At 36.6% G+C, this 27,010-nt stretch overlaps 1 protein-coding gene across 1 annotated transcript in view; it reads right to left on the bottom strand.

Moving 5' to 3' along the window:
* SOX6 (SRY-box 6) overlaps positions 1–17,324 on the bottom strand; it is a 272,975-nt gene extending 255,651 nt beyond the window's left edge. Inside the window, exon 1 of the mRNA XM_014962253.1 lies at positions 16,840–17,324. The gene's annotated coding sequence lies outside the window, so the exon portion shown is untranslated. The remainder of the gene's footprint in view (positions 1–16,839) is intronic.
* Positions 17,325–27,010: the final 9,686 nt, after the last annotated feature.

Here is a 27,010-nt window from a genome sequence, read left to right as displayed (position 1 = left end):
CTGGGCTTGCTACAGGACTGGCAATTGTTCTGAAGTTATGACTGACGTGAGTTTCGAGCATCTTTGGGACTCTTAAAAGCGTATGTTTTTGCAGCCAACAAAGTAATTGTTAATGCTTTACAGAGTAGAAAGGGACTGTGGGCCAGTAAAAGCCCGGTTAGACTCAAATGACACATTACTTGCACATCATTTGGAAAACATGAACAAAACTACTTGGTTTTGCTACACCCAGCTAAAGTAACAGTCTTCATTGTGCTAATCTGGACCCAAACCAAGCCACACCTAAGCAAATAATGCTTAGTAGATGCAAAATAATACTGATTTCTTTATTTAGGCAACCAAAACTATTTATTCCACCAATGAAATCACATAATAACTATCTGCAATTTAAAGCGTCCTTTAAAACAAAGCCCACAAAATGCAGAAGTTTGCCAATAGGTCAGGAATAATAAAAGCATGCATATGGATTCATATGCTCTGGATTTATCCAGCATTGGTTAATGGTTTCTATAGAGATGGACGTCAATCTGCCTGGCCTTTCTTGTGTCAACAGTCAGTTACAACAAGGAAGATCATGGCTTTTGCCTTTGATTAGAAGAGGTATCTTTCCACAGTTTACTGAAGGTCACAGCATTTGCCACAAGTTCTCTCTTATTACAGATTTTATCTGATACGTGTATGTTTATGAAGCAAAATAAAAAGACAATGAGCTTTAGAAGTTTGGAGTCAAAGTGGTGTTAAAGCTACACTTTGTATGAAGTTTTCCTGTCCGAACTGTAAGACTTTTTACCTCAAATAGAGCTTGTTCAAAAATTCACAGAAAATATTTGCATAATGCTAATTAAGCTGTCAAAAGGTAACTGTGGCATACTACTACAACCACATCACTGCCAACTTTCTAAATTCCTTGAAAGAGCAGGGACTCGTGTTCTTGTCTCTTTCTATCTTAAAGTGAAAAAAAAAAAAAATTCTGATTTTCATTTCAAAATGGCACCCAGGCTTTTATTTAAATATTGTCAGCAACACAATAATTCATCTTATCGCACAAAAATACGAAACAGAGCAAAATGCAGAAATAGCACATTGATAACCAGACACGCAAAAAACTGGCACTGTGACTTGCAGTAAATATATAAAAGAAATGTTTTCAGGAACTTTTGTTAAGGCAAAACTAAAACCCATTTTGCTGCTCACGTTACCTCAGTGCATATTGGCCTGTCAGCTCACCTCTAGCTACTGCCTGGTTCACAGACCCAGAATATATTGGCAGCAAGCTTGCCAAAGTGGCATTGTAAGTAAATATGAAAAACTAGAGGGGACAGTTTAATTATATAAGGTTTAAAAGGGTAAATATGAAAAACTAGAGGGGACAGTTTACTTATATAAGTATTAGGTTTAAAAGCCCTGCCTGGAGCAACAGAATTACAGAATGAGTAGGGGAGTCATCGTGCCTCTGGACTGGGCACTGGTGAGGCCTCACCTCGAGTACTGTGTTCAGTTCTGGGCCCCTCACTACAGGAAGGATATTGAGGTGCTGGAGCGTGTCCAGAGGAGAGCCACCAAGCTGGTGAGGGGTCTGGAGAACAAGTCCTATGAGGAGAGGCTGAGGGAACTGGGCATGTTTAGTTTGGAGAAGAGGAGGCTGAGGGGAGACCTCATTGCCCTCTACAACTACCTGAAAGGAGGTTGTAGAGAGACAGGTGTTGGCCTCCTCTTCCAAAGGACGAACGACAAGACCAGAGGAAATGGTCTGAAGTTGGGGCAGGGGAGGTTTAGATTAGATATTAGGAAGAATGACTTTACTGAGAGGGTGGTCAGGCACTGGACCAGCCTGCCCAGGGAGGTGGTGGAGTCACCATCCCTGGAGGTATTTCAGAAACGTGTAGACATGGCTCTTCAGGGCATGCTCTAGTGCCCAAGGTTATTGGTTTATGGCGAGGTGTTGAGTGTGGGGTTTAGTTGGTGGGTGCGGTGTTTTTGGTGGGCGTTTGGTGTGGTGTGGTTTTTTTTTTGGTTTGGTTTGTTGGGTTTTTTTTGGTTTTTTTTTTTTTTGTGGTTGGACTCGATGTTCTCAGAGGTCCCTTCCAACCACTAAGATTCTGTGATTCTGTAATTAAATCTGTTATGCTTCCAAGAGAGATGCATACACGCTAATGAAGTTTTGGAGCAGTTTGGAAGGAAGCGTCGAAGTTTGAAGTCCTGTCTGTTCTCCAGGTTATGTCTGTCCCTATAGGTCACCATGCTGCCTCTCTCCATTCCACTGAGATGAGGCCTCGAGCACCACTGCTGCCAACCTGCTCCAGAAAAGGCTGCATTTCCCTGGTGCTGAATAGAGATGGACTGATATATGTCCAAACGAAGTCAATGAAGATACGCCAGCCGACTATAAAGGGCTTGGGATGTAGCCCACAATAAGCAAAGCATTTTGGTAGCAGAGGGGATTTTCTGTGTATGAGAATGGGAAGAGCCCAATTTAAAAAAATAAGAAATATTTTTCAATGAAAGCATGACAGAGCAAGATTAACAAAGGAACTGGTGGTTATTTGAAATTATGTTCTATATATGCCACTTCAATAAACTGTTGGATATGACAGCAGGTGGTTTACTGTTAGTTCACCCAAAACAAATGAGTGTATGAATAAATCAAACGATTAAGCTAGTTTCCACTGCTCGCCTTTCACGGGCAATAAGGGCAAAATGGAATGGCAGAAATGGAGTTCGCCTGGTCCTCTGCTCTGTGACATCCAAACAACGGGGGGGCACTGTACAGGGGCACTGGGATGTCCTTCCTCAGCTGGAGAGAACGTGGAGCTGGGAGAGTGCTAAAATACGTGCAGGAGGATACAGGGAGAAGCTCCTACCCTTGGGTTAGGATGCAGTATCCAACGATTGCAGGGGCCTTGGCACGGGCCCAGAAGGAAGGTATGGACACTGCAGGGCTGACAATCCCGCCATGTTTATTAGTGGTAAGCTCCAGGAAATGTTCCACATAACCCTCATAGTTTTCTGGCTTCAAACTTAAATGCACACACGCACACACTCACACCATCCCTTCTTAAATTTCCTTTGAGGTTTCGATGTACTGGTGTTTAACCCTCAGGAGCTGCTTCTCCTCACAGGCTCTGCGCTACACTTTTCTACCATCCATAATATTCAGTTGCATATACCGAAAACAATACATTTTGTTACTACTTTGATGAGACATAGCTGTACAGTGAGATAGACAACATTGACCAAGTGGTCTCACTGAAGTTATCACTGATCTAAAAGATAAGATAAGGAATTCATTACTTATTGCCTGCTCTCAGAAAAGGTACCATTTCCCAGGTCCAGTGGGTTACTTATCACCTCCTTTGAGGCCTATAGCTGTACTTGTAATCAGACTAACAAAAAGAGATCTCAGATATTGCCGTATAAAAGGACAACTTGGGTAGGGAAAAGGAACAAAATTCCAGAAGGAAACTTCTGGTATCCCTGGAGAGACAGGAGGCAGATCTGTGAACTGAGCCTAACAGCAAACAGACAAGAAATCCGATGTGGAGCTAGATTTATACACACGTGAAGATGTGTGGACATAGATATGTAAATGTATGTGTATACATGTATATATGTTTCTTTGTGTGTGCATACATTTATCACATACCAGATTAAGTCCTAAGTATGCAAAGACAATATGTGGTCTGTCTTTGTGGCTTTTTTTTCCCCTGTACCCTGTTGTCCAGATGTAAGCTGTGAAACACATCCAAGTTCCTTAGCAAAGGAAGCGTTGAGCTAGGCAGTTCAGGCTGAGCTGTTGCAGTTATCACTCCATTGAAAATTAACAACAAATTCAAATAACAGAGGCCGTGTTTGATTCTGGATCTTTCTGGGTTTTCTTTCTCTAGTTCCCACCCCCACAGCCTCACCTCTCTCTCTAGTTCCCACCCCCACAGCCTCAACTCTATCCCACTCTTCCCTACTTACCATAAAGTTATGATGCCCTTTACTATAATAATGAATGGAATTCCCAGATTATTATTTTAGAGGCTTAACTGATTTTCAGTGTTTTTTATGTACTTAGCACTTATACAAAGAGGCTTTTTCATATGTCTTTCAGCAAATCTAGAAATAGGCTTGGAGTCAGTATACATTTTAATAGATTCAACAGAGACTTACATTTATTTCCAAAGATTTCTTTTTTCCTACTTGCACTTCTGCCTCACTGTGCATGCAGTTGCTCTACACACCCATCTACAGACCCGGGCCTATCACCAGCCAGTAGAATATCTCCATCCTTAAATAATTTTTATAAAAATATATATACCTGCACAGTGCTCAGTGTACAAAACACTCAAGATATATAAGAGTGAGACTGTTGGAACCTTGCTTCCCCTTCTTTCTGTTATTTATTTCCAGGTAATCTCAGCTTTCTAGTGCTGTCACTATGGCCTATTTTATACTGGATATTTTTCTCAATACAGATGTGTAGCTATTTGCCTTTTCTTTACTTCTCTGTAAATGCCATATGGACAGAAATCATTGAGTCACCAGATCATACATTTATTTTTATGATATATTATGCTGTTTGATGTCATGTTGACATCTAATTGATGTTGGTTTTGCTTTTTTTTGTCTTTGTTTTGTTTCTTGGTTTCAATAAAAAGAGAATTTAAAAAAGGCTGTAGAGTGATGACTTAAGGCACTGACAGACATGAACATAGTACGCATCTCTTTTATGATGTGCTGCTGAGTAATTGGGTATATTTCTAGCTTTAGATAACATATAGGAGACCTCTGAATTTTTACCATATAGTGAAGTATTTGTGTAAGCCTAGCCTATAACCTTCTTTTCTCTAGCAAGAAGTACGTACAGAACATGTTTTCAATAAGGGCTTAACCCATGATTTAAGAGTCAATAAAGAAAGGTTTTCCATAAAGAAATGAGAAAGCAACAATAGAACTAAAATACAACATACCAAAGATTAAATATGTTCTATCAGCACAACAGTGTCTTTGTACAGTAAAGAGCAGAAGAGGATGATTAATAGTAAAATGGTATGTATGTCAGAAGAAAAATAAATGCAATTTAGACAAAGTACACACTTATTAACAGAAAATATCATTTATAGTTGGTCAGATGGGAGGAAGGCAAGGATGAAACTAGCAGAGAATGTATTTCACAATGTAAAGTCACATCCATCTTGGTTCAGGGTTCCTGCCCCCACCTTCCCCAACATCCCCCTGCCAACAACTACAGCTGCAAAATAAAAATACTGGTGAAATCTGTGCAGGAATAAAATTAATGCCTCAGTATCCAGTGACTTTAGTAGAATTAGGATTTAATTCAAGGTATTTTAAGGTGCAGCTTTACTAGGCAGACCTCCTGATCACCTCCTCTTCTGAATGGCTATAAATGCCATAATGTCAATAAATGCCCAGGGTTCTTCCAAGTGGCTTTACCAGGAACTGTTTTTTGGGAAACACAAAATGAAGAGGGAAGGAGGGACTTTGAAACAAGCTCAGAGACCATGTTAAGCTTAGACCAGTGAAAGGCAGAGTAACACGTTTGACAGACTGAATATCTGCCCAGCACCTACCAGAAAGCCATCATTTGAAACCAACTGAAAAGTTGCAGAGAAGATGAAATTTTTTTTAATTTTACTCTCCTAAGATATGTTATCAGTATAAACCAGACGGAATTAAGGCCTATAATTCACAATACTGCACATGAGAGAGAAATCAAAGACACGCTGGTAGATCTGAAATACACATCTCAAAACACCCATCCTCAAAGCTCCTTCTTAACTCTCTTTCAATATTCCAGTCTGTCCCAAAAACATTTTGACAATGATCTGATCTACTCTACATGACCTTTGCAGGAATGATTCTTTGTGGCCCTGGCAAGTTTCTTTCTATACCACTTTTGTTAGATGAATGAGTCTTTCCATTTGCAAGGAAGTTCTCAGAACCTCCACATTATGGGACTACTATTGCTAGAACTAATTGAGCTCTTGCTGTGTTCATAGATTTAAATCTGAAAGCCAAAAATTAGAAATATATACCTCATTCAAGATAGTACACACGAGCACAGAAGTATACAAATTATTTCAGTAATGTACATTATAGTTACAAAAAGAATTACCTCAGAAACCTTTATTAGCATCAGACAAGAGCCTCAATTCTTAAATCATCAATTCACACAATTTCTCTTTTTTCTAAACTCCCTTTGATTTCCTTGCCTATTAAATTCAATTACTGTATAGGTTGGTTTTAGATGCTCTTGAAGTCACACATCCAATTTAAACCATATTATCCTGACATAACATACTATATAGCAGTACAGTGGAACACCTTAGAGACCTATGCCTTGCTCAAATGACTTGCCATCTCAAGACTCCTACAATTCTTATCTCCAGTCATCAATTGTCTTCAGGATTTTACACTTTTTGAAAACAGGTATTTCTACACCTTCTAATTAATCTTCAAGTTTCTGTGTACTGTAGGACATGGATACAAATATTTAAATAGAAATACTCCACTGTAATCCTAAATGACAGCATGAAAAAAAAAAAAATCACCAGAAAGATAACAAATAAGGAGAACTTAAAACTTAACTGAGTATTCCCACTTCCTAAATCTATAGCTGAAAAACAACACTTCATCTTTATCAGTATGGCCTATTAGTTCTCTCCATTAACAAAAGAATGAGAAGACATGAGGACATCAAGGAAACATCTTGAAAAAAAAAAGAGGAAAAAGGAATGAAAGTGGTAAAAGGAAAGAGAATCCTTCTAACTCTATTATGGGCAGAGTCAATAAATGTGAATTAAGTGACTTTGTTCCCCACCCCAAATCCCAGAGAAGTATATAAATTATTTGCAGTATTATTATCACTCTAGCAATTTTATAATACATTTGTATCATTAACAATCCACTCCCTGGATTGTTGTGTTGTGTGACAATCATAACTGTCACACAAACGTACATCTAAATTACAAATAATGCTCTCACTGAAAAGCATTCAAGTTTCTATGAAAGTTTTGAGAGGGTTATCTGATTTTAAGACTGTCATACTTTTAAGCAAATGTAGATTGACTTAAAGTAAACATTGCAGGAGGAAGCTCATGCTCTAGGCTTCACCAAGCAATCAGCAAGGCATCTGACACGCTACAGAAAACCTGCAAAATCCTGCAAATAAATCATGTAACACCCATTCAGTATCCTACAAAGCACACAGTGGGGAGCTGACACATTATTAACTGACTGTAATTTTCACAAACTGTAACATACTAAGCGCTTTATGACATACATGTGGTGAAACATTTTAATATATTATAAATGCATATGTTTTTAAAGCACGTTAATCAAGATACTTCATTTAAATCATTGGGTTATCTTAGTGGTATCAAAAAACGTCGATTATTACAGTAACCAGATTTGGGACACATCTCCATCTCATGACTCCACGCTAACAAAACCACAAGCTTTTGATGATGCAATAGTAGTATGTAACATGACAAAGGGACCAACTTGAGCAACAAAGAAGATAACCTTGGGGTGGGTTATTGTCCCAAAATGGTGCTTCCCTTGAATATGAGCTTTTATATCAAATTATATTTTATACAAACTTGCTGAAAACCTGCTCTTTCAATAAAAGCAAATCCATGAAGGACCATGTAAGTTCCAAGGAAGCCCTAATGCCATCCAGAGGGAAAGAACTGAAGAGGATATGACACAGACCTCAGCTTTCAATCAAAGCATCTTTCCTTTTGCCTTGGTGAAGATTTATGCAACTTTACAGATGCAAACCTCACCTGCCTGTTTCAGGAACAGCAGAAAGTAATTCTGCAAATGACAGAATACTGGCTTTTAAAGGTTTACATTGTTCTGTCACACACAGGAGTAACTGGAGGTTCCAAAGGTTCATAGTAGAAAATGGCACTTTGCCAACTCTCATTACTGCCTGCCAACCTGTAGATAATCTTCTTGTACTGTACTTCATTTGATACTTTCACATTTACAACCCTTTACAATACTCAGCAGTTTCTATTTAAATAAAAGTAGACAAGATTAAAAAAAATAAACCTAAAGTAGAAAATACAGGCTAGATGTGAAAGCTGAGAGCATTTTCCTCTTTATTGTCCATTAGTCTTTAATGTATCGTTCTCTTTCTGCGTGTAGGCCAAAAAAATAAATCCAATGTAAACACAAAAGGCAAATACCTTATGAAGGCCAGGCAAATATTTGAAAAGCAAAAAAGAGATTCTGCTTTTATCTCTAGATCACCCTACAATTTAATGTTTAGTGGAGAGGGGGTTCTTTTTTCTTTTCTTTCTTGTTTCTCTTTTCCTCTTTATTTCAGGGAATGCAGCAGGGGCAGGTCCACCCTTCATAGGTCATAGAATGGCTATCAACCTATAAACTATAACAATGGGATAACAAAGGTCAGATAACTATATCGTGTTTGTTACAGAGCAGAGAGAAAAAATGTCACTATCAAAAGGCTGTAATGCCACAAACAAATGTATTAAAAATATTAATCCAATATTATTTTTAAAACTGTGAAAATGATGTGCCTGACCTTGTAATCTGATGTCTGTTATTTATAAGCAAAGTGTAGATGCCTGAATGGAGCTTAATGTTCTATATGAGGTTTCTCAAAATTAAAGTAACAGCACCCAATGGACTAGAGAGAAAGACTTGGACCTTCAGCTATGTCAGTGATACCACGATATAAGAAAAAATATCATCTGCAAGCTAAAATGATAAAGTTGGTAAACCATTACCAGTGAGCCCACAATCATCTAGTAGAAAGAATAAATGGCTACCTATACGAGTATATGGAACTGATTTCAAAAAGTTACTAGGTAGGAATAAAGCTCTTTAAACTGAAATGGAATACAAGTATATTTTTTGTACCCGTAATACTAAGCCACAATTCTCAGGTCAGTACTGAACACGAATGTACAAGTGTTCAGTGGTTCAATAAAATGGGTTGATGTTCTCAGGCCAATAGCAAATCTTTACCAATCACATGTGAATCCCAGCAATTCCTCAAGACAGATACTATCTGGTCCCTTCATTCAAAGCAGGATCAAAACATATTGTTGTAAATACATATGAAAGGTGCATCAAATGCCTCACCTATTTTATGAGTAAATAAGGCTTTCTGTCTGCAGAGTTCTTTATGGCGTAACCTTTCATGAAACACAAATGGAAAACAAAATCCCTGTAACTCTATATGATAAGAACCAGTGCTTTCTTAAATTGTATGCAAAAAGAATTTAAATTATCTTATAAGTAAAACAAAGTAAAGCCATCAATGGTAATGCTATTAAAAATATTGATGCATTTTGGTAAGGATTTTTTCATAGCAACAACTACAGGGAAAAAATTTCCCTGAGAATTAAATGTCTATGTTTAGATTCTTCATTCTGTATTTCTATATTGTATCTTATATTCATCAACAGCTGATGTACAACATAAAATGCTGTAACACTTTTTAATAGATTATTTTCAACCTACAAATGTTCTTCTAAGCAGTAATATAAAATTATTGTGTAACAAAGGATTACATTTCTCTAAATTTTCAACTATATTTCTCTGTATAATTATGGACTGACAGAGGTTACTTAAGGGCCATCTGCTCTAAGAATTTTTAAAAATGTACGAACAAGTATATTTCAGCAAAAAACATCAGTCAGAACATAAACAAAAAGAAATTACTTTGGGATTCATCACCTGTTCATTGACTTCAAGAAAAGATTTTATATATGTTCAAGCAGCAATGTATGTGTACTTTATTACTTTTTAGTTGACAAAAAAAGTGATAAACACTCCTTCTAACTAAAGTAGACCACAAAAATTAGGGGATATCAGCCCTTCACAGTGAGATCTATCATGACCATGGTACTACAGATATTGCCAGACAACTGATTTTCTTATGCCCTTTCTCTTGAAGCCCTTGTAATAAATAAAAAAAAAATAATCTGGTTGGCAAAGAACATTGGCATGATCTCTATAATCTCTAAAAGCAATTTTACAAATATCTTAGGCAAGATGTAGTAAACGTGTACAATGTCCAATTCTCTATCTGATTAATATTAGAAATCCTGAATATGCAAGGTAGAAGATCGGGGTGCTTACAGGTCCATTGCTATGCTAGAAATGACTCATGCATTTCATAAGCAAAACTGCTCACAGTAGCCTTGAAGATAAATATTCTAATCTGCTACTGATTTTATCAACCAATTCTCAGTATTTCTGCTGATACTGTATTACTCCTCTAAATTCTAGAGCATTGTGTCTGAAAGCAGAATGATGTATAAGACTGACAATGTATATCAGTAATTGTGAAGTTTTTGTGCCTAATATCAATATGAAAATTATATAGAACATTACTATGTATATGTACCTAAATGACCATTAGACAGATGCATGCGTATGTTCACATACATATCTATTCTCATACATGTACGTATTTGCATACACAGAAATACATATAAATAATGGACAAAATGGACTAGTATGCATTTATGTAAATATTTGTGAGTATGCTTATACACACACACATAAATAGGTAGATAAAAAGATCTGTAACCTCCATATAACTGCATGTTTTTTAGGTAGACACACATATACATGATATGGAAGGAACTCACAAAGCTAATCTTTACTAATGAAGGCTAAAATAACTGACAGAGTATAGCATGTTGCAGTATCACAGTGTTTGCTCACAAATTTTCCAAAGCGTGGATCACTTCCTAGTCTGGGTCTAAAAACCACAGTTCAGGTTCACAAAGCGATATATATTTTTAATAATAATAAACATTATTTTTTCTTTCAATTGCCTACTGTGTGGCTCAGTCTCTATAGATTTGGTTGCTATCAGTCAACCCATATTGTATGGTTTTAATAATTTATGAAGATTTATTCAGACACAAGGGCACATTTTTTAAACTAAAACAGTTGCTGCACTGCTGGAGCTGCAGAAGTAAAATCAGAACATCCCCACTGATGAACCTAAAATTCAACTAAAAATTAGTTGTGTTTCACCATTACAGGTGAAGCAAAGTAAATTGTTCTCTCTACATATGCCACTATGCTGTTGAAAGTGTGCAGGCAATTTTGTTTCTACAACTTCTGTGATCATCTACCACCTAAGATGTGTTGATCGTACCCTTAAAATCCAATGGTGTGATAGTGGAAAGAACATTCACAAAAAGGCTCAATAACTTATTTGCTGGCACCAAGCTTCTTTTCTAATTTATTCCCTGAAAGCATTGGTTTTAGGAAAATGCAAAAATTATGTTTCTCATACAATGCAAAAATCATTATTGATACTAGCAGATGACATAGTGACTTCTTACTCTTTCCTTTCTTTGCTTGCTACAAACAGCTAAAAACAGAGAGCAGAAGACAGAGGATACAGTAGCTCTGGATTACCTGTCACAGCTGTAGGGTGCAGGAGAGAATAACCCTAATGAAGTCCATACACTCACTTCAGAACTATATCAGTATAACTCAAAGTAGAATCTGATCCTCCCCAAAACAAAAAACCTGCTGATTATTGTTTTAGTTGATTTTGACATCAATTCCAAAACTTAGCTCTTTCTTTAAAATAGGAAGTCTAGGCAAGTAGGCACTGAACATCTATAGCTGAATCCTGACAAGCAAGGGAGGCTTATTATTCTCATTCTTACAACACAGCAGCTCCTTTCCTAGTAGGAATTTAAAACAAAACAACGTTCTTCTCCTGTAGGTTTTTATTTGGCCTTTATATTAAACAACACTCTAGATTAGTAATCAGGTTTTACCAGACAGTTGTCATGGGGTCACTAGCAGCTACTTTGTTTTCCCTCAGAACTGTGCTCTGTAGTGTGACAATAGCATTAAACAGACTACAACTGATGGGAAAAGCAGAAAGAAAAAAGAATAATCAACAACATACTAAAATATTTCTTTCAGAGAAAAAGCAGTCAATTGAAAAATCACAGACAAGAAAGATTCAGCATAAACACTAGTAAACTATATATATTACCTCAATAAATGCTAAAAGCTTACCCTGGTAAAGCAGAAACAAAGACATTTGTGATTTAGTTCACATTTTTCATGCAAAAATTGGGATGTATGCTTATAGATATGGCTTTTTTTAAAAATCCAAGTTAATAGGGAAGTGGAACAAATGTCTTTAAATTGGAATTAAAAAAAATGTGGTCATAATGAAAACTGTTTGGCAAAAACAGTGAACATAAAGAGTTAGGGTTTGCCTACTGCAATTCCCACTGAGTTTTAAATAGATGATTCTCCCCCTGTAAAAGGCCAGGAAACTTGCACACGCACATAAACTACTATTGAGCAGGCAAACTGTTAGACATTTTTTACATTATCCATCCCTGTCCAGAGGTAGAAAGGCCAAAAGGATGTCACTGAGTAGTGGTGGCATCTGTGCATTGTAGCTGCTGCTGAAGTGCCCAGCTTTGGCCTCCTCCCAGCGCAACGGAGTTTTGTCAGTTTGACCTATTTAAGCAGAAGCTGCCTGACAAATCTCCGCTCTGTTCTGCACACTACTGTTTGCCTCCTACACTGAACACCTGCACATCACAATCTCATCAGTCTGGTGAGTAAAACAGACCCATTTGTGAGACAACAGTCAATCTACTGTCCTTTGGCTCTCGCAAGCTTGAGTGAATACAGCTAGAGCAAATTTGCTGTGGGTTTTTGTTTGTTTGTTTGTTTGTTTTTGTGTGGTTTTTTACTACAATTAAAACATTTGGTCTAAAGGCTCCAGAATAATTAATAACTGCACAAATACTGATTTGTACTATCTTTGGAAGAAATACCAACAGATTCTCCTCTACCAGCTATGAAAATACAACCAAAGCCTGTATAGTGAAGAGAGTCAAGGGATTACATTTTACAGTTCTATGGATGTTATGTACTACCATCCACTACAGAACTGTATTCCGATGGTGAAAACTGACACATTTGCTTGCTCCAGGATTTAGTATCTGAAAATAAAGTAATGTGTCATTGAGAAATACACTGCTTCATGAGTATGTCTTAAAAAAAAACCTATTGGAATATGTTGGATGTAATAAGTAACACATGTAACTCCTACTTCTGATGAGGAAAAAAAGCAAAGAAAACAATCTTTTTCTCTAGCAGCACGTGATTCAATTAACTCTTCAAGCTCTTCTCTCTTTGCAGCTGTTTAGAATATAATTATTTTCCATAAGACAGTAAAAATGCTAGTCCCAAAGGCAAAATGAAGTCTTACAACATTTCTCTCTACGATATCAGACATGGATCAAGTGCTAATAAACCTTATGTACCTAATTGGCATTTTAAACCATGGAACACTTAGCAGCTTGCACTGAGACCCAAACCCACAACACACTAGGCCTATTTTAATCAGATCTTTAGACCAGGTAGATTTAAATTTTTTTTCAGTTCTAACATTTTACAACTCATTTTCTTCTAGAAGGATAGGTCTAATGGTTCTGTATTCTTTCTTTAATATCTTGTAGAGACAGACACCTATAGTTTGCCCTGGACTTATCCTTTTTCATGACACAACCTTGTAATTTCACATCCGACCACTCCAAGCTGCTGATGCTCCATAAGGACTCTGTAAAAGCCAGAGTTGTTCATGAGCTCTTTTGGTAATATCACAGCCTGAAGCACGGCTAAGCACCAGCTGCACCATATTTATCTACTTGTTTATGAAAGAGTTTCCCCCTCATTGTGTGGATAACTGACCTTAGCCATAGCTAATAAGACACGAGCTTCCTTGAACTATGCAGCTTTACACTGAATCTTATAAAACACTTCAGTGTTATCCATATAGCCTCACTAAGCTCCTAATGGTCTGAAACACATTCTCTCTCCAGTACTGTCATCACAGACGAGGTGTGGTCCAAAGAACAAAAATAACCTGGTCCAACCTTTGCTTTGGCCATCTGCTTCTGTAGACGAGCTTCTTGCTGGCTACCACCAGGTTTTTATAAAAGTAGAGAATCGAGCAATGTATAGCTATATATGCTCCACCTCCCCATCATCTCATCTTACTGTCCCAACCATGTAGTGACAAGAATGGCTTGGTTGCTGCAGGCTAACTGCTTCAGCAGCCTCCCCTAAATTGCAGCTGTGTTTCCAGATGTATGTGTAGTTAGCCAGAGACCTCTGGAAATTCATCACTTCTCAACCTTAAGCCTTTAAACAGGCTGGCAGCTACACAGACTGCGTTGAAGAAAATGAAACAATTTTACTTAATGTGAAAACCCTGCTCAGTCAAACTAGTTCCACTAAATCAGATGATGTTCTTATCAATCTGTTCCAGACACATCAAACTTTTCATTTTTTTCCCCTCCCTTTTTTTTTCTTACTTTTTTCTTTTTTTTTTTTTTTTTTTTTTTTTTTTAATATGCAACTGAGAAGCTACAACTGGCACAAAAGCAAGGATCATGTCAGCTCCGGAGCCAGGCTGAACTGAATTGTAGGGGGACTTTTTTTTCCACAGGTTACACTATGATATTCTTGAATTTGAAATAAGTCACTGGAATGGGCACAAAAAGAGTTTCTGTTTCATATCCTTTGTTTCCATTTTTTATTTAAGAATATTACTTTAATCACAGTTTAAATTATACTAATTAAATAACAGCTAATTTTCACTGGCTTACAGTTGCAGGGGTTCAAGACTTTCTCTTCAGTTGCAGGTAGTATTTGATGATTTAAGATTCTGTCAATACATACAATAAATCTGAAAATGGTTATTAAAGTCTGTCAGTTGAAGCAATACAGTGCTAGAGCTCAGATGTCAACTACATATACATACAAAATATGATAAATCCTGATATACTACTTCAAAATCTAACCAACTTGTCTGATCTGTGGGTTAGTACACATGTCAGTAATACAATCACCTGAATCATTCCAAATAACCATACAGCAAGTTTCAGTATGTTTGTTTTTTTCCTTCCAGCAGCACTACACTAGCTGTTCCTGATGATGTTCCAAGCAGAGCATTCCAAAGAGTCACTCGTGCAGGAAAACAGTTGAGCTAAGCCCAAGTTGCCAGCTCTTTTCTAATTTTAAGTTTAACTTCCCCATTCTGAAGCAAGCATTCTTCTCCAATACTAGTAAAAAGAGCTTATCTAATTTAACTTTAATTTTTTCCTTAAACATCTGGGAAACTTCATTCCTCTAATCAGTTTCTTACTTTCCTTCACTAATTACAATCTTGTTTTTTCTACGTGTGTCATTTCCTGTGTGATAATTTTTCCATCATTGATTTTCTTGCTCTTTATATATTTCCTAGATGCTACTGTTCAAATTCAGGCAAAGCAGCTTATATGAGTTGTCCCCATTCTCCTTAAAATACTCAGATAAAACGTGCCACAAGAAGTTATTTGCCTCTCTGTATATCTGAATATTTAGCATAGCTTCCAAAATGCCACCATTTGTTGCCCTGATAGCTCCATCAGCAGCAAATTCTAGGATTTTAATTTACTCTAACATGATGAGCCACCCTTCAGAAAAATTGGCCACCAGCTGTCTCTCTGCTCGAGTAGGCTAAAGTCACATGCAAAACAACCAAGCCTGTCAGACAAACGCCACTTCTCTGTTTCACTTTCCTTGCTGCCTATTCTTCCCTTCTTTCTATTTCTCCTTTGCCCTAGGCCATGTCTTAATCCCATTCTCAGAATCAAAAGACTTCTTCCTTTCTCTATGGCTCATGAAAGGCTACCACAGTAGAACTAAATTGCTACAGGGGCTCAGCCTTCAAATTTGGGTTACTTTCAGTTTTTTATCTGCATTTTCATTCTTCTATCACGATAATCCTTTTCATGTAGCTTTCAGGCTATTTCATACATATAGGCTAAAATTTGGAGATGGTAAACTCTTCCACCAAGACAGACACTGTAGTAACATCATATGCATATTGAATTTCATTCTACAGGCCAATCAGGATTTTTTTAAATGTTACTAATTTAAGTAACAGCACACAACTTAGGAAAAGTCATTAAATACTGTATACAGACTTTCTAATTGCTACAGTACTAATATCTTTTTAAAAGACTTTACACATTTCTCATATAATAAACTAGTGAAGACTACATTGAAAAAATGTTTATCATACCTATTGATTAGTATCAACAGCACAAATACAACAGACAAATTTGAAAGTTTTCCTAAAACAGAGTTTTGAGTCTTTAGAAAATTACCAAAATTATAAGAAGATTATGTTCAACTGATCTAATGGTTTGGGTTGCATTTCTCTGTATAAACACAGTGGTATGTTTACCAAACATCCATTTCCTTCTAACCCCAGATCATAGATTTTTGAAACCCCACAAAAAAAAGTATTTTAAATGAACAAAAATGTGTTCCCAATATCAAAACAAACTTGAATAAATCATTCATACAGTGTAAAAACTGAAGGCTAAGAACTCGGAATGAAAGAGCTCTGCAACATAAAAGTTTCTGTAAACCTCCACAATATGTTCAAGCACAAGTAAGACACAACTAAAACAGACTTACATAACATATTAGCTTGCAATTGCAAAGGACCCCTCAGGTTTTGTAATCAGTTCTCATGCTTAACCACAAAACAGCAAAGAATTCTGACGCTATTTCACAGTTGCATACATTGCACGGTTTAGAAATATATCTTCTTACCAAAGTTAAAGCACAATTTTAATTTCTTTCATTCATTTGAGGAAACTGAGGATTAACACATGCTGTTTCATATGCTGACAGTTCAAGTAAATCAACAAAGATTCTTTTTAAAACTAAACTTTCTTACAATGAAAAACAGAAAGAAATTACTTTATTCTTTTGAGAAGATGTCTAGCTTACCTGGCTTTGCCATTCCACACCGACAGCCTGAACAATATTATCAGCTCTTCAGGTACTAATTCTTGCTAACTGGAAGGATATTTTCTCTCTTGCTGGATTAATAATCAACTTTCCTGATAGTTCATTTGTAATTCTCTGCTGGTTAACCCTTTGCAGGGCTCCCATGTTGAACTAAGCAGCCTACACTGCTCGGTTCATTTTAACACAAAAATAACAAAACGTATGATAGTATATACATGACAATTAAATAGAAAGCTAAAGAGAAAGCTTAAGCATAGATTATCTTAAAAAACTAAAAGTTTTGAAGTATAAATACTTAAAAGACGACTTTCTTTCTCTTAAAGAATCTACTTACTAAACCTAAGAGCCAGTAAACCAATGCATCAACAAACTGAAAGCTGTAAAGTCCAATGGCTCATACGACAGCACGCTCCCATGAAGCTACTGCTCGACCTCTCCTCTTCAGTGTACGTGTAAATATGACACATGCCTGCTGAATTTTGAAAATAACATCTTTTATTATTGAATAGTGTGCTGAGAAATTACCAGTTATCAGTTTGTGCAAGGCTGTCCATCTGTGTTGTCAGAAAGCAAGAGCCAGAGTGGCCAGGAGTGAAAATGAGATAAGAGAGGCCCAGGGTAGCTAAAAAGGGGAGTTCAAATAAGGTCAGAACAGTTTAAGATGGGATGCCTAGCAATTATATGTACTTTTATTTTTCAAAGGTAATAGTAGCAAATTACACACATTTAATCATTTTCATAAAAATTCAATACTTTTGGGCAGCTCTGTTGTGAAATGATTAAAAAGACTATAGAACAAACCCAGTAAAGGGGTTTAGAGATCTAGTATAGGAGCCTGAAACATTCTGGAAATCCGAGCATTAAGAAACTAGTCTTTGTTTCGTGGATTTAACATGAACCTTGAGATGTGCTTTGATTGTGGACAGAGGGAAGAGGAAGAAAAAAATAAACTTGTTGCATGGATGACTGAGGCATAATCATGCAAAAATGGAGAAGTCGCAAGAAAGGCTTTTCTTTTTTTTTTTTTTCTTTTTTTTTCCCCTCTTTCTGGAAAACAATGACTTGAGTTTTTGGATGCTCTAGGAGAAACCTAAGAGATAACAGTTCTATTCAGTAACAGAAACGCTTTCATGGTAAATTGTGCTATAGCTGCTTTATTAAATAATAGTTTGGTATTTTTGTTTTTTCCTTAGACAAAGGGACAGAGTCTCCAAAAGTTACTGCATAGCACAGAAGGGACTTTACCTATTTCCTTTAGTGTAAGAGTAGTCTTATAGCAAATCTATTTTTACACAACTGTAGGTCTCTGCTCTCTGTCTACTGCTCTCTCTCTTCTGGAGCACCTAATACAGTTTGCTCTAAACTTTCTATGATATGCACTGTAGAATTTATGATAAAATGCTATAAAGCATTGAAGCAAATTTATTTCATATTTATAGTTAATTTTATCCTGTGAGTGTTTTAAGGAAAACCTTTTAAGAACACCAATAATGTGAGAAAGCTACAACAACTAAATTTATTGTTAAGTATCACATCAGTGGTACTCTTGGGGGCTCCTCTTCATGGGAAGAAAGCTTAAACAACGTTTTCTAACACATTGGATTGCTTCCCAGAGATGTGATGGCCTACAGAGGCAGTGCTGAACAAAGCAGGCTGGAATTGTAAGTCAGTAAACAACCCTTTTCAGAGGATGGTCACAAATAAGTGCAACTTTGTTTAATAAAGGCAAATTATAGTTATCTTTTGTTCTTTTAGAAGGTGCATTATCTTTCTCTCCTGTTCCACCTGACTAAACTGGTGGTATCTCTTCTATCACCTGACTGAGTGGTTGGCTGGAAATAATGGGACAAAACAATCCACTATTGTTACAAGAGACAATGACCTTTCATGTCCTTGGAGCTCGCCATGACCTTTCATCTTTCCTATCCTCCAATGGTCTCTCCTAACAACTAAAACTACACCCCGTTAGGCTGAATTCCAGATTGTCATAAAAAGCCCCGTCCTTTCGGAACAAAACCAATTTTTACACCAAGGTGGAGGAGAAACACAGGTCCATTGTTCTCGCACAGATGGAAGTTAGAGTTACTAAGGCAACAGCTCTAATCCCCCTTTTTACCACCTTTTTCACATCATTGGCCTATCAAGTGTGCTACCTTTTAACTCATAAACTCAAAAGCTGGTAGTCTAACTGACTGCCCTAATTAGCTACGATTTTCACAGTACAGACAACATGATGAGCTAATCGAAATTTGCAAAATAATGACGTACCTCCAGCAAATATTCCTCCTCCTGAGGCCCAGTCTTAGAATAACAATAATGAGACCATTATTAGAGGAGGGCATTAAAATGCTGCACTGCTGCTAAACAGAGAACTTAATTGTTCTGGTCTTGTCCATTGAATCAACAACCTATTGTTGTGGACTTGAAAAATAAAGGACTGGAGAATGGGTGCCATAATGATTGGTCTGTGCTGCCATACCAGCACTCTGTAGAATTGTTTTCCTTTTGAAACTCTTGATGGACTAGTAGTTTTGTTTAAAAGTAATATAAAAGGCAATTGTCTGGATAAAAAGTCCTATTTATTGAAATCTTTAGAAGCAGTTGCATGGATTTGTTCATGACCCCCAAGATAAAAACATAGGGACTATAATAATGCTATTTGTAGAGACCACTGCTTGTAGTGACACTAGATAACGCTGTCCTGTCTAGCTACTGCAAAAGGAAGGAAGGCATTTCCTTTGCAGACAGAAATCATGACAGAAGGTCAAATAGTGGACAGACACCATTCATCTGTAAAAAGGAAGATGTTTTATTTAAAATAAAAATAAAAATAATGACCCAATATATTTGGTCATCATTTAGAATTCTGGGTTTAGATCAAACTGATAATGGTATGACTAAGTCAGTCACAATACAGGACTTTTTTGGTTAGCTATTAAAAATGACAGACCTTATTTTCACTTCACTTCTATAGATTTACATCCTCAACTTTGTAGTTGGGAAACTGAATAATATGCCTTGAGATGTAGTGACTTAACTGATGTAAATTGTAACCTACTGTTAGCTTGGGATATTCTTTATTTAAATTTGGGACTGGGAGGAAGAGATATCTAAAAATCTCTGTAATGTCTTTTAATCTTGGTGTTTTTTTAATTGACCAGAAATTAAAATCTAAGGCTTTTCACAAAATGTTTAAGATAAACATGATCTTTGGAAAAAAAATATTCTCCCAAACCAAAAATTATAGTTTTATTACACCTAATCTTTGTTACATTAGTTCAAAACATATAACCAATAACTAAATTTACACATTGGAACAGAAATTAAAATCATGTTTTATGGCATTTTTTATAGTTACCTCTCTTAACGCATCTTTCTACATCTAAATTGCTCAAAAATAGGCTATGACTCTAGGCTAACGTAAACAATCAGAAAGAACAGAATTTGGGCTTGCAAGAGTACCCATGGGTACTTTGTTACTTATTTCGATTGGAAAAAGTTAAGGTTTAAATTTTTTCTTACTCTTATCAACATATTGTAAATCAAAATGAGGAAAAACATGTGAAAAGGAAAAAAAGGTGAAGAAAAGTTAAGGCTAAAGGTTAACCCAAAAGGTATTTTCAGCAGTCCTTAGAACTGCTTGCATAATGTAAAGTTGTCTTGCATGTACTCACAGAACACATTTTCTTTAAACTCAGGGTCTTTTCTTTTGTAAATTGAAAAATCCCTAATATAAAGAAGTATTAAATTGTAAATAAGTCCTCTTGCTTCATTCAATCCATGCTTTGCTTCATTTATCTTCATCTTGTTAGGCTAAATTAATTAACAATCTCTGTGTTGCACACTTTCTCTTTTCATTACATCAAATAATGGCCTGGATATGGGAGAAAGCCTTCACCACAGGGATCTTGAAACACTACCTTGAGGAAGAGTCTCTTACATATGTATTGCTTGAGCAATATTAACTAGCTAGATACTACGATGTTTATGAGATAGATTCTTCATTGCTTTAAAATAATTATCCTCATTTTGTGAGAAATAAAAATATTTTTTTAAAAAATCACAGTCTTGCAATAGACCATGTTTACAATTTGTGAGCCACAAATACTAAAAGAAAGAAAGTACCTAAATTCATCAATAGTTTCGCTCAATGCTTTATTTAATATAAAAAGCCTGCAACCTGAATACAATTTCTGGTCAACTGTGTATACAGCCCCAAACACATTAACGCCTCAAATTACTCAAACCAAGTTGCCATACCATTTGTCTGTGAATGTTCTGTATATAATTAATTGGATGCCTGGGACAGTTTCATTGGTAAATCTGGTTATTTTAATACTATAATGGGGAGCAATGTGCTAAACTATTAGGCAAGTTTTCTTCCTTTAACCTACATTATGGCATCTAGAGCAAAAGGACAAAACAGTAAAGCCTTTTTTAATCTCACCCTGATCAAACAACCCTCTTTCTCCAATCACAGCTTTGTGCGTGATATCTTTCTGCTAGTGTTTCTTATTTAATTAAAACAGACACTGACAGAAGGACATGGATTAGGACTGTAATGATGCATTTACTTAGATTAATCGGAGGCTCCTTTTGGAGTAATGGCTTAAACAAAGAACAAAAGGAAATTGTTATGAAACAGCCTTTTATCCCAGGCAAAGGTCACATTATGAGGTTTTTAATTTTGTCAGCCTCTGTTATATTGGGCCTTGCTACTGGAACATGAGAAGTGCTTCTCTCCCTCTCTCCCCCGAGCCAAGCCAGTTATTATAATACAGCCATTAAAGCTGCAAATTAAAATGTCTGATTTTAAAACAGGTTGCTTAGCTTTCAAAACCCTCTAATTAGCATGTTGTGCATTGTTGTGAAGGAAAGAAACCTAAAATGCTAATGACCGGCTGCCAGGTGACCACACTGCTGTGCAAAATAATACAGACCCTTTTCAAGTAGTAGTAGTAGTAATAATAATAATAATAATAATACCCAGCTCTTATCAATTACCCAACTCCAGGTCTACTCTGCACCACATGTGCTTAAAGAAACAAGCATGCATCCAGCCAGAGATCGGAGTTCAGTAGTCAGCACAAGAGACTGTTGTATGTTAACTGGAAAGAAGAAGTCTGTGCCCATTCAGACACTGTAAAGAAAGAGGAAAACATTTGAAACCACCACGGGCCAGGTGATACTTGGACCAGGCACAGAGAAAAGCATGGAACTGAACATTCTTACCCTCTCAGAGAAACTACAGATACACTTTGGTAAATCTCAAAGGAGCTGCCCTCAACTTGCTGTGATAAATTCTGCCTCCGTGCTTTGTTCACAAAAATACAATAACACATTAAAATACCCCAAATACAGGTGTATTTTTTACCAGTTTACTATTCATTGTAACAAGTTCATTGAACACAAAAAATTAAGCTAGAGCTGCCTAAGCTCAAAATTTTTCCACAAGTCTTGTGTTATTTTTTTAACTATGCTACAGAAGAAAGCCTGATAATGCAATTTCAAAGACTCAAACCAAATGGAAAACATTTTCTTAACCCTCATGATACTTGAAGATCTGCTTTTTAAATACTTGAGTTTTAGTGAACTTGCTCACTTCACACAACATTTCAAAAGAAAAGAACTCTCATCTTCCAGTGATAAAATGCATTATAAGCGGCTTCCACTTTTGAAATTACAGCTGCGAAAATATTCATTATTCTTCTGTATCACCTAAGCTGTAAACTAAATCCTTCTCCAGTCCCTGAATCCACATCTCGGGGAAGCCGAAATGTCACGCAGTACCTAGAGGCACACAACCTGATACCAACAAAGAAGCAAAACCTTGCTCACAGTGCCAGCGTTGGGCCCAAACAACAGCAGCGGAGGCTGCTCTTCAGCACCGCAAAGAATACCTTACTGAAAAAGTCTGAAATAATTAGCTGGGCAGTCAAGATTAACCCCACTTGACCTGTTTTTACCAACAGTTAAGAAAAAAAGGCTTCCTCTGTAACTCGATGTCTTTGCCATAAAGATCCTGGTCCAACCCCCTCCAAACATAGCAGCATAGTATGACGGTGTTCTTCCTAGGTCACAGTAGTAGGAAGTTGGGTGAGATGTTGAGAAACTGGGTTGGCCTCGATGTCTGTTCATTCACAGAAGTCTCCCTCCCTTCAAGTGATCCCTAATTGACCGTTAAGGGACAGGAATGACTGCAGGAGGGATTTTCAGTCATTTCTAATCCCTTGTTGCATTATCTTTTAAGTAAAAGTTCATCAGTCCAGAGACAAGGTACTGTGTGTTTCCAAATCCCATTGCCCCCAAAACCACTACTCAATAGACAACAAAATTCAATTCCTCTCCAGATAAATTACAAACCAGCCAGGTTAAGAAAACTATAAAATATAAAGGACCATGGGTATGGTTTCATCTCAAACCTGTGTGTCAACATTCTGTATGGCTTGTCTCTATTTTACACAGTACAGGCCAGATTCTGCCATGTGCTTGCCACTACACTGCCTCACAATACAGTCCCAATTCTGAAAAAAAATTTAAAACTGGCCCTTGAAAATATTAACACAATTACATGCAAGACACTGAAATGACCTACATAAAAGGGGAAAATACACTTATTTGTAAAGACAGTAATTTCAATTTACTTAACACTCAAAACACCGGAGCTGCTTAAAGGGTGGCAAAAAAATTCTGGTAAACAAATGTTAATAAAATTAACTATGTGGTTGTATTCTATCTATGGTTAAAAATATGCTGAATTTCACAAGAGTGTTCTACAACTTCAGGATATCACAGCCAGTACCAACATTTATTTATTTGTTTAAACTTAACTTCTGTTCTGTCAGGATAATCACATCCTAAGATACAAGAACCTGTTTTCACAGACACATGCATCATCCACTAGCCTTCCCTGGCTGCCTCTTAGTTGTTATTTTTTCCTGAATAAAACCATCCCTGTGAGACAGAAAACACACCGCTAAGTTTATTTATGAAAAATACACTAACATCTCATGAAATACAGACTTTGTGCAAAGTGATAGATGGCTTTATCCTTTAAAACTCACAGGAAATTCCCATTATTTTCTCTTGTTGCTCTGCACACACTACGTTTTCAGAATTCATTCTAATAGTATATTTTAAAGGCATCTTGTGACGGCTACTGCATTGATATGCACAATGCAAATACACCATTTCCCAAAAGTTCTATTTATTCCTTAAAATATATGAAATATGCCAATGATCTTTTAGTGAACAAGTAATAAAATCTGCATTAGTATCATACACAGAATATGAATTCATGCTTTTTAAGATCAGAGCTGCTTAGATAGCAAATTATCTGCATCATTTCACATTCACCAGCTAGAGAGCTGTCCAGGTAGAGTCTGAATACACTCAGCATTAGAACAATCAGTGCCTACATGAATGCAGTGCTTTATGTCCTGTGGTTTTTGCTAAATATCCATGTAGTACATAGAAATACATGCAAAAGAACAACAGTAATCCAGTTATCTAAGACTTCAATGCAGGAGTCTGACAAGAGTCGGGCTGGCACAGCAGCAGCTAGTGGCATGGCATGGTGGAAAACACTAGTAAAGCAGTCAAATGCTCAGTAATCATGCTTGTTTGGTGCAGAATAAGCCACTGATTGGGCTTTGATACATTACAAGTTCAACTGGGCCCATTAAAGTACATTTCTGAGTAACTATAGTGCTCTGTCTTGTTGACCCCGGAAACTCTGGTGGCCAATACAGAGCAGAAAAGACAATGTACTTTCCCATTTCTTGGAACATCACTTTCACACACCCAAGCAAAATTCTCAATATGCTCTGCACTGCTGCATAACAGAATAATTTTCTAGGCAAGAAAAATCATCAAGTCATTGAGATTTCATGCATAATAATGTATGCAGATTTGACCCAAAGACACAAAGAAAAGGGAAGTCAGTTCCTTCTAAGTATGTTTTTTTTTTACTCAAGCAGCCCCACAGATTAGCATGCGAGTTAAATTTATATATTTTTAATATATATAATTGAACCTGTGTAACATGGAACTGTACATATGGAACTATATGTGCATAATGGAACCCATATAGCAGTCATACAGTGGAACCCAACCGTTTTCTTCAAATTACCAGCTTGTGTCCCCAACCACTAGCAGTGATTATAGAGAACAGCTATTTCCTCTATCTTCATATACTGTGAAACAAGAATAGTTCTTACATCTGAGCATCAGTACCAGCTATTTGGGTTTGTCCCGTTATGCACAACCTATCTCAGTTTTTTTCATATATCCTTCTCCACAGGTTCTCTGCATCATATTCTATCTGGTCCTTCCATACTGGTACCACTGTATGCACAGCTTTGTGTATCCATCAGATGACAAAAAGCAGAGCTGTCTGCATTTTGGGTTTCCAAAAGACTGCATTTGGGCCATAGAAAATAGCTCCTTTTCAGCCCTAAAAACTACAGGACCAAGCAACTTACATATTCGAATTCAAGTCACTTATCAGATTACCACATTCGCCACTAGAAATTCTTATTACTATTAAAAACTCTTCTTGCAATCCCAGATATCCCATCTCATTCCAAAACTTCATTCCCATCTGATTTGTGATTTAATGTACAAAACAGTTTCAAAACCCTTTCAAATTTCTTATTTGGTTTTGGACCTGCTGCCCCTATGAAAATACTATTAAACTTCTGACCTAACATCTTAAACTCTCTTGACAATTGGATTTTTCATCTTTTCATATCTGCTAATTTTTTTAGTCCTGAAAATAAACTAGACAAATGATGGAAAAAAAAAAAAAAAAATCATGCAAGCAGTCAACTCCACTCTTCTGGCCATTATCATTTGATTTCAATAAATGGCAGGGCTATTATATTCCAAACTGTCTTCTGCAAGAGAATACTGATCTATGCAATTCATCACAGATTTTATAGTGAGTGTCAGAAATTAAGGTGATAAACTATTTTGTATTATAAGTAATAGTAAAACTACCCATATACTTTCAAGTGCAGATTATAATGAGCCTTTCAAAACAATATTTTTGCATTCTAGCATGCAAAAGTAGCCTGCACAAATTATGTGAAAATTTCATCCCAATTAAGTGAAAAGAAAATTATCCATATGCAAATTTGGCTTACATCTTACTTCAGAAACACAGGCTAGGTTTTAAGAGAAACTGGGCCAAATGTTAAGGGATTTCAGTTTGCTGGTGAACCCAGTATGAAATAGCTCATACACCAAAAGGCATCATGTGTATATAATTAGTGTCATACTCAGACACAAAAGATAGCCATGTGGTGAACTTCAATACCTCCTCAAAAAAATAATTCACTAGGCACCTTTCAGAATCTAACTTACAATTTTCCCATTAGTCAAAATTTCCTACTCAGTATTGCCTAATGAAGGGGACATACAGACGAGTAAGACTCGGTACCTGGCATGCTAATTACCTTTTTATGCCTTGATTTACCCTTGTGTAAAACAGGAGAAACAAAACCTTCATAGATCTCCTTGCTAAACTGCTTTGAGATCTGCCGATAAAAAGAGAGAATGAGGGAAACTGGACCACTAAGTATTCTGAAACAGGTTTTGTGCTTGTTTTGTTGGGTTTTTTTTTTCCTTTCTCTAATGCTGGAGCTTCCAATACCCAATCAGCCAGTCACACTACTGCATTGTTCTATTATAAAGTGGATCAGAACAGAAAAATTAATCAAGTCAAGACAGAGAGTGCGCTTTGTTTACGTGCTATATTCTATACATATCTTTCCTAGGTTCAGACTGAAATCCAGCCCCGGCTGCAACAGCTTTCAGGGCTGACAAATCTTTCTGGAGCTGTGCCACACAGTGTTTCAGACCTGGAAGGTGCTGCAAGCAGGCACTCTCACTACACTTCTTAAAACCCTATATATCAAATTTTCACCCATTAAACATCCCTCCAAAGATATACCAGTCACAGTTTAATGATATGCACCACCCAATCTTTGGGCACTCATTTCTTCTGCCCATATAATTAAGGATTTTAAATCTTACATTTCTAAAGAGTGGAATCAAAATATATAACCTATTAGAAAGAAGATACTCTTAAATACAGTATAGAGATTCATTTATAGTTCACTTTCAAAGAGCTTAGCGTAATAGATTT

Source organism: Calidris pugnax, unplaced genomic scaffold (assembly GCF_001431845.1).
Source record: "Calidris pugnax isolate Ruff unplaced genomic scaffold, ASM143184v1 scaffold593, whole genome shotgun sequence".
Classification (NCBI taxonomy): domain Eukaryota; kingdom Metazoa; phylum Chordata; class Aves; order Charadriiformes; family Scolopacidae; genus Calidris; species Calidris pugnax.
Note: the sequence above shows the minus strand (reverse complement) of the source record. Positions and strands in the feature narration are given on the sequence as shown.